The 18,024-nt window shown below is 40.9% G+C and overlaps 1 protein-coding gene across 1 annotated transcript in view; it reads right to left on the bottom strand.

Annotated features, from left to right (window-relative positions):
- The window catches only part of SLCO2A1 (solute carrier organic anion transporter family member 2A1), a 150,556-nt gene that overhangs the window by 47,785 nt on the left and 84,747 nt on the right, over positions 1-18,024 (bottom strand). The gene's annotated exons all lie outside the window — the stretch shown is intronic.

Below are 18,024 nucleotides of genomic sequence, written 5' to 3'. Positions count from 1 at the left end.
GTGGCAAAGGATCAGAAATCAAGGGGATGCCCATCAGTTGGGGTATGGCTAAACAAGATGTAGTATATGATTGTGATGGAATGCTATTGTGCTATAAGAAATGATGAGCAGGATGATTTCAGAAAAATCTGAGAAGACCTATATGAACTGATGTCAAGTGAAGTGAGCAGAACCAGAACACTATCTATAATAACAGCAATATTTTACGATGATCAACTGCAAAAGACTTGGTTACTCTGATCAAGACAATGATCTAAGATCATTCTAAAGGACCCATGATGAAAAGTGCTATCCATCTCCAGAGAGAGAACTGATGAACTCTGAATGCAGATTGAAGCAAGCAAACTTTATTTTTGTTGTTTTATTTTGTTTGTGTTTTCTTTTACAACCTGGCTAATATGGAAATATGTTTTGCTTGACCTCACACATATAATCAAAATCAAATTGCTTGCCTTCTCAAGGAGTGGGGAGGTGTTGGAGGGAGGGAGAGAATTTGGAACTCAAAATTTAAAAAACAAGATTATTTTAAAAAATTTTACATATAATTGAGAAATATTTAATGAAATAACAGTAACTTTTAAAACTGTCATACAATAGTCAGGCTTGAGATCTCCAGGAACATAAATCAAGTTACATAACTAGAGAGTTTAAACATGATATAGAGACCCCACAGATAGACTGACTCATACAAGAAGGATGCTAGCAAACGTGTGCTGCCGCTCCACTGCTGGGTCCTTGTCTTTGTCTGGCTCAGGAAACTGAAGCTACTCACAAAACTGCTCCCAGAAAGTGGGTTGTTCAGATATAGCCTGACTGCCAGATGGCCCACGGGTCTTAGGAGCTGGGGGTCATATGCTGCGGTGGACAGAGGGAGCTGGAACCTCTTATAGGAGCACCGATAAAACATGAGCAAAACATTTAAGAAATAAGCAGAAGAGAGAAGAAGGAAGTTCTGAAGGAGGCAGGGACAAGCAGGACAGCGTTGTTACTGCCGTGTTAAACTTATTATATACTTAGAAAAACAAATTGTATCTAACAGAGGTTTATGGTTTCATACACAATACTCTTATCTTATTCTTTGTATGTGAAAATGTACATGTTTATCATATTAATGATTAAAAAACTAAATAACTAAACACCCACAAGTACTTTCCAAAAAATGCACCCATTGTGTGTAGGTAAAATGAGGCTAAGGAGAAGAACTGGTAGGGAATAAACCTACTATGTGGCAGGCACTGTGCTAAACACTTTTCACAAATACCGTCTCATTTGATCCTCACATCAGCCTTTGGAGGTGGTGTGGTTGTTCAGCTCTCGTCAGTAGGGCCTGACTCTTCATGACCCCATTCGGGATTTTCTTGGCAAAAATACTGAACTGGATTGCCATTTCCTTCCGCAACTCACTTCACAGATGAGGAAACTGAGGCAAAAAGGGTTAAGTGACCTGCCCAAGGTCACACAGTTAGTATCTGAGGCCAGATTTGAACTCAGGGAGATGAGTCTTCCTGATTCCAGGCCTGGCTCTCTACCCTCTATGCTACCCAGCTGCCTGCCTTTGAAGCTAGCTGCTGTTATTTTGCTCGTATTACAGCTGAAGAAACTGAAGCAGAGCTGAAGTGACTTGCCCAAGGTCACACAGCTACTAAGGGTCTGAGTCTGGATTTGAACTCAGGTCCTCCTGACTTGCAAACCTGGCACTCATGTGCCACTAGCTGCCAAATCAGTAGAATGCCTTTAGAATTAGCAATAATCAGTTGCTATCTGTATATGCCCCCTCCTCTTCCTCTGGGTTAAGGGCTTGATCTAACCAGCCTGTATCAGATCACCCTGATTCTTTCACATGTTTGCCTTTGTACCCCTAGTAGTTAGGGGAATGGTTGTACTTAATAGGTGCCTGTTGATCGGTCGGCTAACTCCAGTCAAAGGAGGCACAGGATGAATCCGTGTGGATTTTTTTTTCACTATTTCCAGTCTGGGACAGTGGAAAGAATTCAGGGGCTATAGTCGTAGGATCTAAATTTGAATCCTGCCTCTTCTACTTATACCTGCGTGATGTTGGGTGTTTACATCTCTGGGCCTCACTTTCTTCATCTGCAAGATGAGGGTGTTGGCCTCTAAGGTCCTTTCCAGCTCTAAATCTAGATCAGACTGTTTGGCTTTTCCATCCTGGGATACTGGGAAGAGCCAGGAGTGAGCCTGACGAGAAGGTGACTTCAGCCCATGGAGGAACGGGACTAGAACCTCTGGCTCTGGTATCAGGGAGGTCGCGCGCGCGCGCGCGTGTGTGTGTGTGTGTGTGTGTGTGTGTGTGTGTGTGTGTATACATCTATAGTACATGTTATGTGTACATATAAATACATGTGTTCAAGCGTATATAGGCATATATACATGTATACACACATTTTATATAGGAATATGTTACACAACATGTATGTACACACACGCACATGTATGTGCACATATATACACAAATATATAATCTATAATATGTATGTATATATACATGCATGCATACACACATCTTTATGTTATATATTGTGTGTATATGTGTATATATTATATATAATAATATCATGTTATATATAATATAGGTGGTATATACATATACATACCCATATATACATGTATAGTTCATATATGTATTATTATATTATATACACACATACATATATAAATGCATACATATTTTATGTACAGTTATACAATATTGTATAGTACATATAATATCACATATATACACACACACCTATACACATATATTTTATAAATATGTATAATATTATATAATATATTGTGTGTCCTTGACTAGGACCATCATTAGCATAAAAATACACATAGAGTATTTTAAGATTTAAAAATTACTTTCTTCCTAGAGTCCTGGGAGATATGGATTATCTCCAGTTTTCATTGATGATGCAGCTGAGTCCCAAAGAAATGACCCACCCAGGGTCACAAAGCTGGGACTCAAAGTTGGGTGCTCCATATTCAGGATAAGAACAAAACAGCCCACTGTTCTCCCCTCAAATTTCCTAAGGAAAAAGGTTATTCTTAAGTAGAGGAATGCTTCCTGGCATTTCTTTTTCCCTAGTTCGATCAGACCAGATGTCACAGGAGAAAGCAAAGGTGAATAACCGAGGCAAAGGAAGGGGCTGAGCATCTGCATCTTTCAGGGAGGGACCTTCAGGTGTGCCCATAAGACCTTGGAATGTTAGCCCTGGAAGGGGCCTTAGATGTCATTTCAGACAACCCCCTCGCTTAACAGATGAAGAAACTGAGGCTGCATCCTAATAAATTACAGATAGGGCCTTTTCTGCACAGTCTCCCACAGTAACTGTGTAGCCTGGAGGCTCATTCTGACAGCTGACAGCAGTCTGGCCTGAATGAAGAGAGCTGCACCAGCCCCTCTGTTTTTAATTTGAGCCCATCTTAAACAATCAGTATTGTTGATGGTACTCCTCTGGGCTGTGATCTTTTAGGAGTTTTTGTTTCCATTTCCTTCCCCTTTAAAAAAATGTTTTTCTTCACTGCAATGGAAACGGCTGACGTACCATTCCTTGTTTCATAAGGCAGCCCACGAAAATCTAATTCAATTCTGTTCAATTTAATTCATATTTATAAGGTCTCCCAAAGGGGGAAGGAAGCATGATAAAATGGAAAGAGTAAAAAATTTAGAGACAGAGGACTGAAGTTTAAATCCCAGCTTGTCCACTTGTAGAAAGGTTCTATTATTTCTCTTACTTTGGGTAAATCATTTTATTCCTCTTAGTTTTGTCATCTGTAAAATGGGAGGGATGGGCTAGCCGACCCTCTTCCAGTTTCTAGATTGACCCTCTTCCAGTTTCTAAATTGGAGAATTCTAAGAAGTTATGCATGTTCTGGAATCTCTTTAGTATTCATTAAACCCCTTCTATGGTCAAAGTACTGTGCTAGACAGTGTAGAGGATAATACAAGGCCCTTCCTTTAAGCATCGTTACATTCTAGCAGGAGAAATAAGGCATATATGCAAATAACTATAATCCACATCAAAGTGGCATAGTCAGTCAGCCCTCAAGGGTTTATTAAGCACCAGTCACTGTGCTAAGTTCTAGGGATACAAAGAAAGGCAAAAGACAGTCCCTGTCCTCGCCTGATAGTCCTGTGTACCAATGAAATCTCTGATCCAGGCGTAATCCCTACAAATCAGAGTAGTAGGTGTGTGTAACAGGTAGAAACAAGCAAGCTATAGACAGGATAAATAGGAAATTGGTGTTTGTCCTTTGTTTTCAAAGAGGACTAGCGACATTACGGGGTGATGTCTTGACTCGCGTGTGAATTGGATTTGAGTGAGGCACAGTAGCATAAAGTCGTCAGCCTCACTCTCTCTTCCAGTCATAAATCCAGCAGCACCACAAAAGTCAAGACCACTGGCAACGGCTAGGGATGCAGGGGATGACCGTGGTGACTTCCATCCCTGACCCAGCCCTAAGCCCTCCACAGTGCCTGCTTCAGCCACCTTCATGGGGTTGGAGCAAATTGTTCTCACACACCCAGAAATAATCAACACTAGAATGCAGCAGGATTGGAAAAGACTTCCTGAAGAAGGTGGGATTTTAGCTGGGACTCGAAGAAAACCGGGGAAGCCAGGAGATCGAAGTGAACGAGAGTATTTCATGCACGGAGGACGGCAAACCTGAAGCAGAGGGAGTGCTCTTTTGCAAGAATCTCAAGGAGATCAGTGTCCCTGCATGGCAGAGTACGTAGGGAGAACGTAGCAGGGTATGATAGAGAGCCAGCTTCAGAGCCGAAACAACATGGTTTCATGTCCTAAGTCTTCTTTCTTCATATTGAGTGTGTGGACCTTGGACAAAACACTGAACCTCACAGTGGACTGGGCAGCTAAGATGATGACAAGGTATATGACCTGCATTGGCAGAGGGAGATTCCTCACCAGATAGTCCTCTATACCAATGAAATCTCTGAAACAGGCATATCCCTACAAATCAGAGTACTAGGTGCATGTAATAGGTAGAAACAAAATGCTCTGAAAGACTAGAAAAGGGAGAGATCACTTTTGAGGAGGAGTATCAGAGAAGGGTTAAGTGGCTTACTCAGGGTCACACAGCTAGTGTCTGAGGCCGGATTTGAACTCAGGAAGATAAATTCTCCTGACTCCAGATCTGGCACTCTATCCACTACACTACCTAGCAACAGGTGCTGTAAGTTTCAATAAATCATCAGCAGACCTGATCATCTCTTAAGCTCTCTGTGAAAGAGCCTGTTTCATTTTATTTTTTTTCATCTCGCTGGTTATCAGTATGTACTCTTTTTACTATTGGAATGGAACCAAATGAGAAGCAAAATGCATTAGGAATTCCAAATGATATTGGAAGAGGATCCTGGCTGATCTTGAAGGAGCCCATTTTGAAGGAAAGAGGCAAAGCCTTCTACATATGTGGCAAGTTAGTGTCCATTTGCCAAAAAATACAGCTCAGCTGATGACTGACCAAAGTAAGCTAGGTGCCCGTTGCACCTGTTTCATGCCTGTTTGTTTGATTTTTAATTTCATCTTTAGGAGGAGTTGACTCACTGAGGCCAAATTTGATAAACTGTGAAAAGCAATAGGCTACATTGTAGCAATGATTATTGGTGTAGTTCGCCATCTTGAAACAAAATGGCAGCCCACGTATTAGGGCCAGAGCTTTTGTAATTTAACACATTTCAATGAAATTTGCGAGGTAGGTAGGGATTGTAGAGAAATGTCAGGGCACAAATGAGGGTCTACAATTCACCAAAGGCACTCGATGTTCAGGGAAATGCTGGTAAAAATAAACAGTGGCTAAGATTTTGTGGTGGTTGGTCTATGATAGTGTTCACATCTTTATAAAAAGGAATAAAATGATGTGTTCTCATTAAGTTTAAGCCACCGGGCTAGCGTGGTCTGGGAAAGTTGTCCAGACTTCCCATGCCTATTCCACTCTCACTAGCAATGTCTTCTACCGCCTTGGTTTAGGGTAAGACTTTGAAAGTGGACTTCCCCTTACCAACGGAATCTAGCTTCTTCACCGGCCTTTGACCCTCAATTAGCAGATTCCCATCAAACTTCTAATGCTTTGTGCTTGGAGGTCATAAGTAAAAAATAAAAGTTCTAGGCACTTCTCTCCTCTCTTCTCCTCCTCCTCTTCTCCCCTCCTCTCCTTCTTCTTTTCCTCCCTTTTCCCCCATCCTCTCTCCTCCCCACCTCCCTTTCCCTCCCCTCTTTTCTTCTCTCTTGTCTTCTCCTTTCATCTCCTCTCCCCTACTATCACTTTCTCTTCTTTTCTCCTCACCTCTTCTCTCCTTTTCTCCTCCTCTTCTGTTTTCCCCCATCCTCTTTCCTCTCCACTTCTCCTCCCCTTTTTTCTATCTTCCCCCCATCTCCTCTCCTCCCCAAATCTCTTCCTTCTTCTCCTCTTCTTTCAGATCACACATGGGATCAGACACACACAATATGTCTATGTATTTTTATATATGCATATACACATATGTATCCTTTCTGTTCCATACACATAGGCAATATCTACAATGGTTTGATTTTTAAAATCATTGGGAAGAAAGTTTTAAAAAAGACACCTTTAGACATATATACTTGTCTAGTGAGAAGAGGTTTGCACTAATGCTATGATTTAGAACCTAGTTATTAATCCCAACCCAGCTGGTATAAGTTCAAGCACTAAGTAAGTTGGTATCTTCTCTTTGGCCCAGTAAATGTGAATATGTACATATATGCCTACATAAATAAATATAAAAATTAAAATAAAGATACCACCTGGCAATTAGGTGGCCTTACTGGCTACAAGCACTGTACTTGTAGTCAGGAAGACCTAAATCTGAATCTTGCCTCAGACATCCACTAGCTGTGTGACCCTGAGCAAATCATTCGAATCTCTTAGACAAAGTTTTCTCATCTATAAAACGGAGATTATAATGGCCTCTAATTCTCATGGTTGTTAGGAGGATGAAATGAGGTATGAGAAATGCTCTGCAAAGCTTAAAGATCAAGGTAAATATGAGTTATTATTATTCAAAAAGGTTATGAAGGTTTAAGTAATAAAAATATATTCAATCCATTGTGTGCATGTATAATATTTAAGATGTAGGCATCATAAAGGGGCAGCTAGGTGATTCAGTGGATAGACTGCTGGGCCTGGAGTCAGGAAGTTCTTGAGTTCATCTTCCTGAGTTCAAATCTGACCTCAGACACTTACTAGCTGTGTGACCCTGGGCAAGTCACTTAATCCTGTCTGCCTCAGTTTCTCATCTGTAAAATGAACTGGAAAAGAAAATGTCAAACCACTGCAGTATCTTTGCTAAGAAAACCCCAAATGGAGTCAGAAAGAGTCCAACATGACTGAAAAAAGACTCAACAACAATGACAACAACAAAAGCATTCTAAAAGAAAAGTGTTTAGATGTACTTATCTGTGTTAAAATTATTTTCCCTCACAAAATGTAAAATCCTTTAGGGCAAGCATTTTCTGGTCTATGTCTTTGTGTCCCTAGGTTTAGAGCATTAATCAGTGTTTACTGAGTGGATGGATGGATGGATGGATGAATGAATGAATGAATGAATGAACAAACGAATGGATGGATGGATGGATGAAACAAACACTGAAAGAAGGAATCAGAAAACCAGAATTCTAAAGCCTACCTCTGCCATTGTTGACCTCTACCCCTGTATTGTTGACCTTGGGCAAATCACATAACCTTTCAGCACCTTAAATCAGCTCGTCTGTAAGATAAAGGGTTTGTACCTGGTGATGTGTGGGCTCCAATCCAACTCTGTGGAAGGGATGGGGGTCAGGGCGGGCAGTTAAAAGAGAGAGAGCATCACAGTATTTACTTTTTTATGAGGTCTTGTGCATGGGGTTAGATTTCACTGACTCTCGTTGTTCTACTAAATTCACATTTATTAGAATGCTGTTGCTGACTTGCAGTTGCAAATTTAATTTTGTGGGATATTTTATGGTCATGCAAACCCATAAAAATGCTGACCAGGTTATTAAGACTTTACACTGGCCTGTAGCCATGGGGCGAGAGTCCACGCATGAGGGAGCAGTGCCACAGAAATCCTCCTGTGACTGCATCAAATGGTCGGGTCTGGGTAAGGTCCAGGGAAGCAAAAGCCCAGAGACCACTAACATTCTACAGCATCCAGAGACATCCAGGGAGAAATCTCCTTCTTGGAAGTTTTTGGGTGTTTTTCTATCCAAATTGTTTTGGAACCAGAACAAAATATATCCAAATCTTCTGGTTTCTTTTTTTATCTGTTTTGTACTTTGGATCCATTTACAAACCCCCCCAAAATGGCCTTCGTATCAAACTTCATTTACAAAACACAAACCAACCTTCAAACCAGCCAAACCCACCCTAGTCTCAGGGCTAACATGGGGTGAAGGAGAGTGTCCACTGAGCTGGACACACAAGCTTGATCTCTTATCACCTATGTGGCATCACTTGCCCCCCCACCCCCAGTAAACAGCCTTATTGTATCAGAAGTGGTTTGAGAATCAAAGCCAAAAGAACAAGCCAGGCTGTGGGTGTGACATACCGACAGGAAATGAGTAGGACTCACTGATCCCTTTCTTGAGGGATCTTTGTTTTGTCCTTAGCTCAAATACACAGTGAACAATTTAACAATGCCAGGAGACAGTTTGGTGTCAAGAAGAGAGCTCCAGGTTTGGAGTAGGAAGACTTTGGTTCAAATCTAGCCTCTGCTATTTAAAGTCTACTTGACTTTGGGAAAGTCACTTCACTGGATTTCTTGATTTGGGAGATGAGACCCCTTTCAATTCTGAATCTATGATCCTAGGATCTCTAGGTAGCTTTCATCTTTAAATCTTAGGATCTTATTTGGGAACCTTCACTTATCTCTTCTATCTCTCTTCTCTCCCCCTTTTAATTCTTACTGCCAATGTCTTAGTTCTGGCCCTTGTTACCTCATCCAGCTTCTTATAACAACAATAAATAATAATAATAGCTTCCTAATTTGTCTCCCTGAGTCTATCCTTCTCTCTTTTGTCAGAGTAATCTTTCCAAGACACGGTTCTTACTGGGTGACTCCATCATCTAAAAACTTGTAGCTCCCAACCGATAAATGGTCAAAGAATATGAACAGGCAGTTTTCAGATGAAGAAATCAAAGTTATCTATGGGCATAAGAAGAAGTGCTCTAAATCACTTTTGACTAGAGAAATGCAAATGAAAACAACTCTGAGATACCACCTTAAGCCTATCAGATTGGCTAATATGACAAAAAGGGAAAATGACAAATGTTGGAGAAGGATGTGGGGAAATTGGGACATTGATGCTCTGTTGGTGGAGTTGTGAACTGATCCACCCATTCTGGAAAGCACTTTGAAACTACGCCGAAAGGGCAACCAAACTATGCCCTTTGATCCAGAAATACCACTACTAGATCTGTATCCCAAAGAGATAATAAAAAATGGAAAAGGACCTACAGGTGCAAAAATATTTATAGCAGCCCTTTTAGTGGTAGCAAAATATTGGAAATTGTGGAAATGGCCATCAATTAAGGAATGGTTGAACAAGTGGTGATGTATGAATGTAATGGAATACTATTGTGCAATAAGAAATGACAAACAAGCAGATTTTAGAAAAACCTAGAAAAGTTTGTACAAAGTGATGCAAAGTGAAATTAGCAGAACCAGGAAAACATCGTTCGCAGTATCATCAACATTGTGTGACTGCATGACTCAGTTCTTCTCATCAACACAATGATCCACGACAAGTACAAAGAACTCATTAAGGAAAATGCTATCCATATCCAGACAAAGAACTGATGGACTCTGAATGCAGACCAAAGCATTTTTTTTTGCTTACTTTATTCTTTCTTGTGTTTTATTTTTTCTTTTGATATGTTTCTTCTTTCACAACTGTGACTAACATGGAAATATTTTTTACAACACATGTATAACCTATATCAAACTGCGTACCATTTTCAGAAGATGGAAGCGGGGAGGGAGGAAGGGAGGGAGAAAAATTTGGAACTCAAAATCTTGTAAAAAGAAATGCCAAACATTTTCTTGAAAAAGCAAATAAATAAATGATGAAAAAATAAGTAAAAACCTGCAGTGGCTCCCCAGTGCCTATTGAATAAAATGCAGAATCCTTGGCTTATCACTCAAGGTGCTCCACAATCTGGCTCCAACCTAGGATCACTGGATTATAGGACCTAGCAACTCCAGCCCCCTTATTTTACAGATAAAGAAACAAAAGCTCAGGGAGGTTAGAGGGCCTCTGCATGGGCAGCTAGGTGACACAGCAGACAGAGAACCAGACTGGAGCTAGGAAGACCTGAGTTCAAATCTGGCCTTGGATGCTTGCTACCTGTGTGACCCTGGGTAAGTCATTTAATGTCATTTGCCTCAGTTTCCTCCTCCATAAAATGATCTGGAGAAGGAAATGGCAAACCACTCCAGTTTCTTTGCCAAGAAAACCCCCAAAGGAGTCATGAAGAGTCAGACACAACTGAAAAATGACTTTTCGAAGCCCTGGTCAAAAGATACTTGGGTGTCTAGCATCAGAAGTGGGATCTTCTTCAGCCTTCTATTACACTGCTTCCCTTCATCTGTACTAAGCTCAGACCTCAGGGCTATTTTGTGCAGTTCTCCAAGTCTGTCCCTTGTTCATGCTTGAGACACCTCTCTGCCCCAAAGACACACCCATTAAAAATCTTTCTCTTCCTGCAAGGCTCTGTAAGCCGTTTGCTAGAAGTAATCTCTTTCCCCTCTTTCCTCGTGCCATTCTGTTTGACTTCTCCTGTACGATCCATCGCCAGCATCCCTTTAAGGTTCGCACAGCGCTTTTCAAATATTATCTCAGATTGTTGTCATAATTCCCATTTTAAAGATGAGAAAACCAAGGCAGAAGTTAAGTGACTTGCCAGAGGCCACCCGGCTAGCAATCAATGTTGTACCTTAAAGAATGTTATGTATATTTGTCATTCTATGTAGTAGAGTAAACTCCTTGAGGGCAGGAGCCTGTTTTCTATTTCATATCCCCAGCCACTAAATATATAAGATGCCCTTAATAAATGGTGGTTGATATAAATTAAATTAAATTCCATATTAAAGAGTTGTGGACTGCGGTCCATGCCCTGGGTATTACAGCTTTTCTAGTCATCCATGTTTATTAAAAATAGCAAGATCTGGGACAATCTAATTATTTAAGTTTTCACCGTTTCCTTATATTCTCACTTGGGATTCCCACATAAAATGGGTTATTTGGTATACATAGGGCCCCAGGGAAAAAAATTAAAGCACAGATTGACTGTAGATAGTTCAAAGGGTCATAATATTGTTGACGTCAGACCAGCTTTGGTGTCAGGAAGAAGTGAGTTCAAATCCCACCTCCAGCGAGTCACACTTAATGTCTCAGAGTTCCCTAGCAACTTTCTTGATGTCTCACTAGTTGAGGGAGCTTCCATGCTCGGCATACCTTACATGATCAAATCATAGGCCCAGGTTAAAAATTAAATACCCCAGCCCATAACTTTCCTCCCTTGCCTTCTCCACCCCCTCTAAATGCCCCAACTATATAGTTGGGGCATTTAGAGGGGGTGGAGAAGGCAAGGGAGGAAAGTGACAAATTTGGATTTGGTTTCTCTTCTGTGTAGCAGTAGCTTTTTTCACATTTATTATGGTACCTGGGGCTGCCACAGTATGTGATGTTTCTCAGGGAGAGTCTAAGCTGAAGGGAGGAAATCCAGCTAATTAGCACGTAGCACGCCACTACAACTGGCTTGATGGATAACAGTACCTGGATCTTCCAGCAAAAAACACAGGCCACTGCTTTTTCTGAACTCACTAGAATTCCCCGAAACACATTTCCATCTCCATCCATTGAAGACTGATTGGAAACGGTCTTCCCAGCACCTCAGTTGCTTTGTGGAATGGCCATTGCAGTTCCTAGCTTTCCCTCATCCCAAAATCCTACATGGGTCCCCTTAGGCTGACATTTCCAAGGCAATTTGTATGCATGTTGGGGAAGGTTTGAGGGAGGAATGAGAGGCCCTTGTGTGAACATGGGAATCTGTTTCTCATCTTCACCAGAAGGGGACTTCTGGAAGGCTCTGGGTTCATCAGAGTACATTCTTTCTCTGCCTAATACAAACTAGGCTCTGGGTTAGGCCCAATTTTTACAAAGCTGTGAAATGCTAACGTGAAACAGGCCAGGACCTCTCCCCTCCTCCAGCTCCCCCAGCCCCACGCCTATCTGAGAGTGAGTCAGCGTTGACTCACTGTGAATCCTAACATGTTGAATTTCAGTTAAAATCCCTAGGACCCTTTGCCATTTTTGGATACATATGATGGTGAATCAGGAAAGAACATCTCCATAGAGTGGAAACAAGAAAGGGTCTCTGGTCATAGTGGGCCCCTGTCAGCTTACATAAAGTCCCCTTAAGGTCAATAAGTTGCCAGCCAGCCTCCCACATCTTTTCTTTGAGTCACTGGCCTAAGCTGAACAACAGCCTGGAGGGCTACAAGGAACAAGGGAGGAAGGAGGAGGGTCTGTAGCAGAGAGAACGATCACATAGGTGAAGGAAAAAGAGAGAGGTTTTCGGTGGGATGCAAAGAAACGATTCTTCCTTTCTGCAGGGAGGGATGTTGGGTGAGAGAAAGGAAAGGTTGAGGAACAATGTGCTTGCTCAGCAATTGGTTGGTGTAGGGAACTCCTGGTTTGGAAACTCCATGCACTGGTGTAGCCAGCTTACTCATCTGTAACCTGCCTGTGACATTGAGAGGCTGAGTGACTTGCCCATGGCCATGTCAGGAAATCTTGAACCCAAGGCTTCCCAAGGTTTACCAATATTATCTCCAATTCTAAACTTCTAGTCAAGATACCTCTCATACTAGGAGGCAAGTAATACCCAACTAGGTAGAACAGTGGGTAGAGTGGCAGGCCTGAAGGCAAGAAGACCTGAGTTCAAATCCATGTGACCCTGAAGAAGTCACTTGACCACTGTCTGCCTCAGTTTCCCCATTTGTACAATGGAGATAACAATAGCAACTATGTCCCTAGTTGTCGTGAGAATGAAATGAGATAATGATTGTAAGGTGCTTAGCCCAGGGCCTGGCACACGGTGAATGCTGTAGAAATGTTAGCCATCATGAATAGGACAGAAAGTCATACAATGCCTGAGATGAAATGAATTCTTCAATAGGTTATAGAAGTCAGATAGGCTGTTAATTACACTATGTTTGGCATCCCTCAAACCTTTCTCATCTTCTCACTCCTTTACTCTCCGACATGTCCTCTTCAGTCCAGCCACACTGGTGTCCAGGCTGTTCAATGAATAAGACAGACAGGAATCTTCTCTGGCCATCTCCCACGCCTGAAATGCTCTCCCTCCTTCTCTCTGACTGCTGACCTCCCTGGCTTCTTTTAAGTCCCAAGTAAAATCCTACCTTCCACTGGAAGTCTTCCCCACCCCCTCTTCCAGTACCTTCCCTCTATTAATTATTTCCTATTTATCCTGTACATGGCTTGCTTTGTATATATTTGTTTGCATGTACGTCTTGCCCATTAGATCATAAGCTCATTGAAGGCAGAGACTGTCTTATGCCTCTTTTTGTATCCCCAGTGCTTAGCACAGTGCCTGACACATAGTAGGCGCTTAATAAATGCTTATTGACTGATCGATTTTTGCACACATGCTGCTCCTGTCTTGGTGCTTCTTCATACTTACCTCTACTTCCTAGGGTGTAGAGAAATCCACCACGCATATTGGCACCCCACCAACCCCTGACCTGTGGTTACTGTTCCCTGTGATTGTATCATTCCCAGGGTTTGACCAAGAGAACTTAGAAGTAGGGAGACAGAGAGAGAGGGAAGAGAGGAGAAATAGCTACATGGTAACTTCCCAATTTTCCAGTCCCAAAATGTAAGCACCGTGCAATGAGGAAGATATGGAAAAGATACTGCTGCTTCCTGCTGTGCTCTCTCCTATAATGGTACAAATGCCAAGCCTTGGATTCATCATCAACACTCTTGGGAGTCTATTTTAAAATGTTTTTGTTCTCCAATATCCATTTCCTAATTCTTCTAAATTTTCCTTCTCAGAAGATCTTCCTGTAAATACCAGGAACACCCACCAGTGAACCTAGTGTGGGCAACTCCTAAGTTACAAACAGGTTGTTTTCCAAATGTTTGCTTGTAAAGCAATTGGTCTTTTGGAACTCAGCAACTGTTTTCCCATAACACCACTGTAATGCGTGGGAGCTCACACACAAAAGCCAATTTTGCCAAAATGCCCTCAGGATACTATTTCAACTACATCTCATCACCACATATACTGCTTTTTCTATGGGCAAAAGAATTTTGATTCCCACTCGGGAATATCTGTCCCTTCTTAATAAAGGCTAACTTGTTAGGAGAAGGATAAGAAAGGAGAAGTCATGGTAGTCCTAAGTACCAGTAACTTGCTCATTCTCAATATTTTCATTAACACAGAGAATTGATAAAAAGTAGCAGAGGTAGGAAAAGATAAATTAATTAAATGTCTAACTTTCAAATTAGGTAGAAGAGTAGGTTCTGTTTCCGAAGGCTTAGAAAAGAAATGATTGCTTCTGGCAGAGGGGCGATGGACTCAAGATGCAAAATAAGACATACATTTTTGGATATGACCTATGTGGAATTTATTTAGCTTGGCTGTGTTTATTTGTTATAAAGGTTTTGTAGATTTGATTTGTGGCCAAATCATAGCCGTGATTCATGGAGTTTTCTTTTTCCTTTTCTATTGGGGGATGAGGCGTGGAGAAGAATAAGGGGAAAATGCTTGCTAATTAAAAAAAGAAAAGAGAAGAAAATGTATAAAGACCAAAAAAAAGGCAAGTGTTTATTATTAGGAGTTAACATGGATTCACTAAGAATAAATTATACCAAACATTTTATTTCCTTTGTAATAAGAGTTTATAATTGTTAACAAGTTTACATTTATTTGTTTAAAATTCCTTCTTTTAAAAATTATTGATTTTTTTTTGTTTTACATCACATTTGTTTCTAGGAACCTCCTTCCTCTCTCACCTTCAGGTTGAATCCTCCCTTATGACAAAAATAATTTTAGCAAAAGGAATCAGTGCAGTGACCCATTCTGGCAATCTATGCAACATTCTGTAGCAGTTGTCCCTTGTCTTTCCAGAATGAAGAGGGAAGTATATATATATATATATATTTCCATTGTATGTTGTGTATAGTTATAAACACAATGAATCTTAAATTAAGCAAGTTTTTTTTGGGGGGGGGGCAATTGGGTTTAAGTGACTTGCCCAGGGTCACACAGCTAGTAAGTGTCTGCGGTCAAATTTAATTCAGGTCCTCCTGACTCTAGGATTGGTGCTCTATCCACGGTGCCACTTAGCTGCCCCAGCAAGGTTTTTGACAAGATCTCTCATAATATCCTTATGGACAAGATATAGCATGGCACATGGAAAGTGCAGAGTACTCAGAATCAGACAACAGGGATTCAAAATCCCATTCAGTCATTTACTGCCCATCTTACCTTGAGCAAAACACTTACTTGGACTCAGTTTCCTCAGCTGTAAAATTAGTGGCCTGGAGTCAATGACTTCTAAGGTCCCTTCTAGCTCTAAATCTGTTACCCTATGAGCTAAGATGAAGAAAAATGTGGGTTGGAATGGTAATAGTAGGTGGTTAAAGAATAAGACAATGTATCACTGTAGACACAGAGAGAGCTCTGTCCTTGACTCTTTGTTGTTTGTTATTTTTCCAGTGATTTCAGTGAAGACACCAAAGGTGTATTTAGTGAATCCAAGCATACTGACACAAAACTAGGAGGGAATAGCTAGTATGCTTGAAACAGAATCAAGATTCAAAATTGTCTCAGAAGCTTGAAACCAGCAAGAGGGAAATTAACAAACTGATGCAGAGTTGTTTCAACAATCCGGCTAGCAGCTACTGTGGGGGTGTAAAACCAACAGCAACCAGCTCACAGAACACTGCAAGACCAGGTTCTTTTGATCTGCTTTACTAAGGAAAGCAACGTTAACAATCTTACTTTAATCCAACATACAAATATCATTCACTCAGTTCAGGGGACAAAGGCAGCACCCTGAACTTCAGAGCAAATACAAACAAATTACAAACATCAACAGACAGACCTTGTCTGAATCAAATCCCAATTCGTAGAGTTTAACAAAGTCCCAACATTTGGCTTACAAGCGGGAGGGCTCTTAGCTACAGCTGCTGGGAGTCTCCACATCATCACACAGCCAAGAGTGAGAGCCTTAAGCAAATAGCTCTGTATTCCCTTTTTATGCAGTTTCAGACGTCATCAAATGTCATCTGAGCGACCAGAACTTAGAAGTTGAATTCTGAATAACTGAAAATCTAGTGACTATTCTAGGAAACATACCTTCCTCTTCATTTTGGAGAGGCAAGGACAGCTGCCACAGAATGTTGCTCACCATGTCAGAATCGGACATTGCACTGAATGCTTTTGCTAAATTTATTTTTTATCACAACAGAAGATTCAACCCAGAAGTGAAGAAGAGGAGGAGGTTCCTAGAAATGAGTGTGATGACAAAAAAAAAAAGATTTGATGATAAAGGGCATCAAAAAAATTTTAGAAGGTATTTAGAAAGGATAACTGCAATGTCCTACATTTAATTCAAAAAGCTAATTTTCAGGCCCAGAATGGGGAAAGACTAATTTGATAGCAATTCACATAAGAACAGTTCGGGTGGGGTTTAGTCTGTCACAGATTTCATGAGTCAAGGATATGATTTGATGGCAAGTGAAATCCCAGGCTCCATTAACAGAGATCAAAGAGGTGAGAGTCCCACTGTTCTCTGAGTTGGACAGATCCCATCTGGAGAATTGAGGTCAGTTCTGAGCACCACATTTTAAAAGGAACATTATGAAATTATAGGACATTCTGAAAGTGCAGTGTAGCAAAACAAGCCCTGAATTTGAAATGAGAAGATCTGAGATCTGGTTCTGCCACTCAGTATCTGTGTGACACTGATGGGTTCATTTATCAATCCCTTTAAGTTTCAGTTTCCACGTCTGGGGTTGGGTTGTCTCCGTAGTTCCATTGAGTGATCCAAGAACCTCTTGGGGGTCCTAGATGATGGTCCAAGTGGTTTGTGTTAAAAATTCTTTAATGATACCTTAAACAACCAGTAATTATTTTATGATTGGAATTTTATATTTAGAGTGTTCATAATTAGAAGTAGAGTAAAATTTTGTATTTTAAGATTATAATTAATGTAAATTTTCATTTGGAGCTTTGTGGAGCAGAAATTCTCATTGTAGTTATTATAAACACCTAATGATAAATCTAAAAGAATATTATAAGTAGTATATTAAATTACTTTAGAGCTTCACAACATTTTATTGTTGTTGTTGAAAGGGGTTCCTGGATCAATAAATACTGAGAGCTGCTGAACTAAATGATCTCTAATATTCCTTCAGATATTAACATTGTAGGGTTCTATCTTTCCACTGTGAGGATGGCTATTGGGGTGAGGTGGGAGGCTATAGAGCCACGATCATATAAGGGAAGATTTGAAGGGAAGGGGGTAGTTTCAGTTATTTTTCAGTCATGTCCCCCAACTGGGGTTTTCTTGGCACTGATTTTCCATTTCCTTCTCTGGCTCATTTTACAGATGAGGAAAATGAGGCAAACAGGGTTAAGTGACTTGCCCAAAGTCACACAGCTAGTAAGTATCCGAAACCAGATTTGACAGGAAGATGAGTCTTCCCAGAACTCTATCCACTATGCCACTTGGCTGCCCCTGAAGGACCTGGAGGGGAACACAATTGTTGTCTTCAATATTTGAAGCCAGGTGAAAGTGGGATTAGGTTCAATCTGTGTTGCTGTAGAAGATGGGGAGAAGTTACAGAAGTTTAGCTCAATTTAAGGGAGAAAATTTAACTCTTGATATTTGCATTCCAAAAGCTAACTTTCTACATTTGCCTAGGAGAAGGCAAAGTTCTAAGTCAATTGCCACCCCCCTCCTCCACC

This window comes from Trichosurus vulpecula, chromosome 2 (assembly GCF_011100635.1).
Source record: "Trichosurus vulpecula isolate mTriVul1 chromosome 2, mTriVul1.pri, whole genome shotgun sequence".
NCBI classification, from domain to species: Eukaryota; Metazoa; Chordata; class Mammalia; order Diprotodontia; family Phalangeridae; genus Trichosurus; species Trichosurus vulpecula.
Note: the sequence above shows the minus strand (reverse complement) of the source record. Positions and strands in the feature narration are given on the sequence as shown.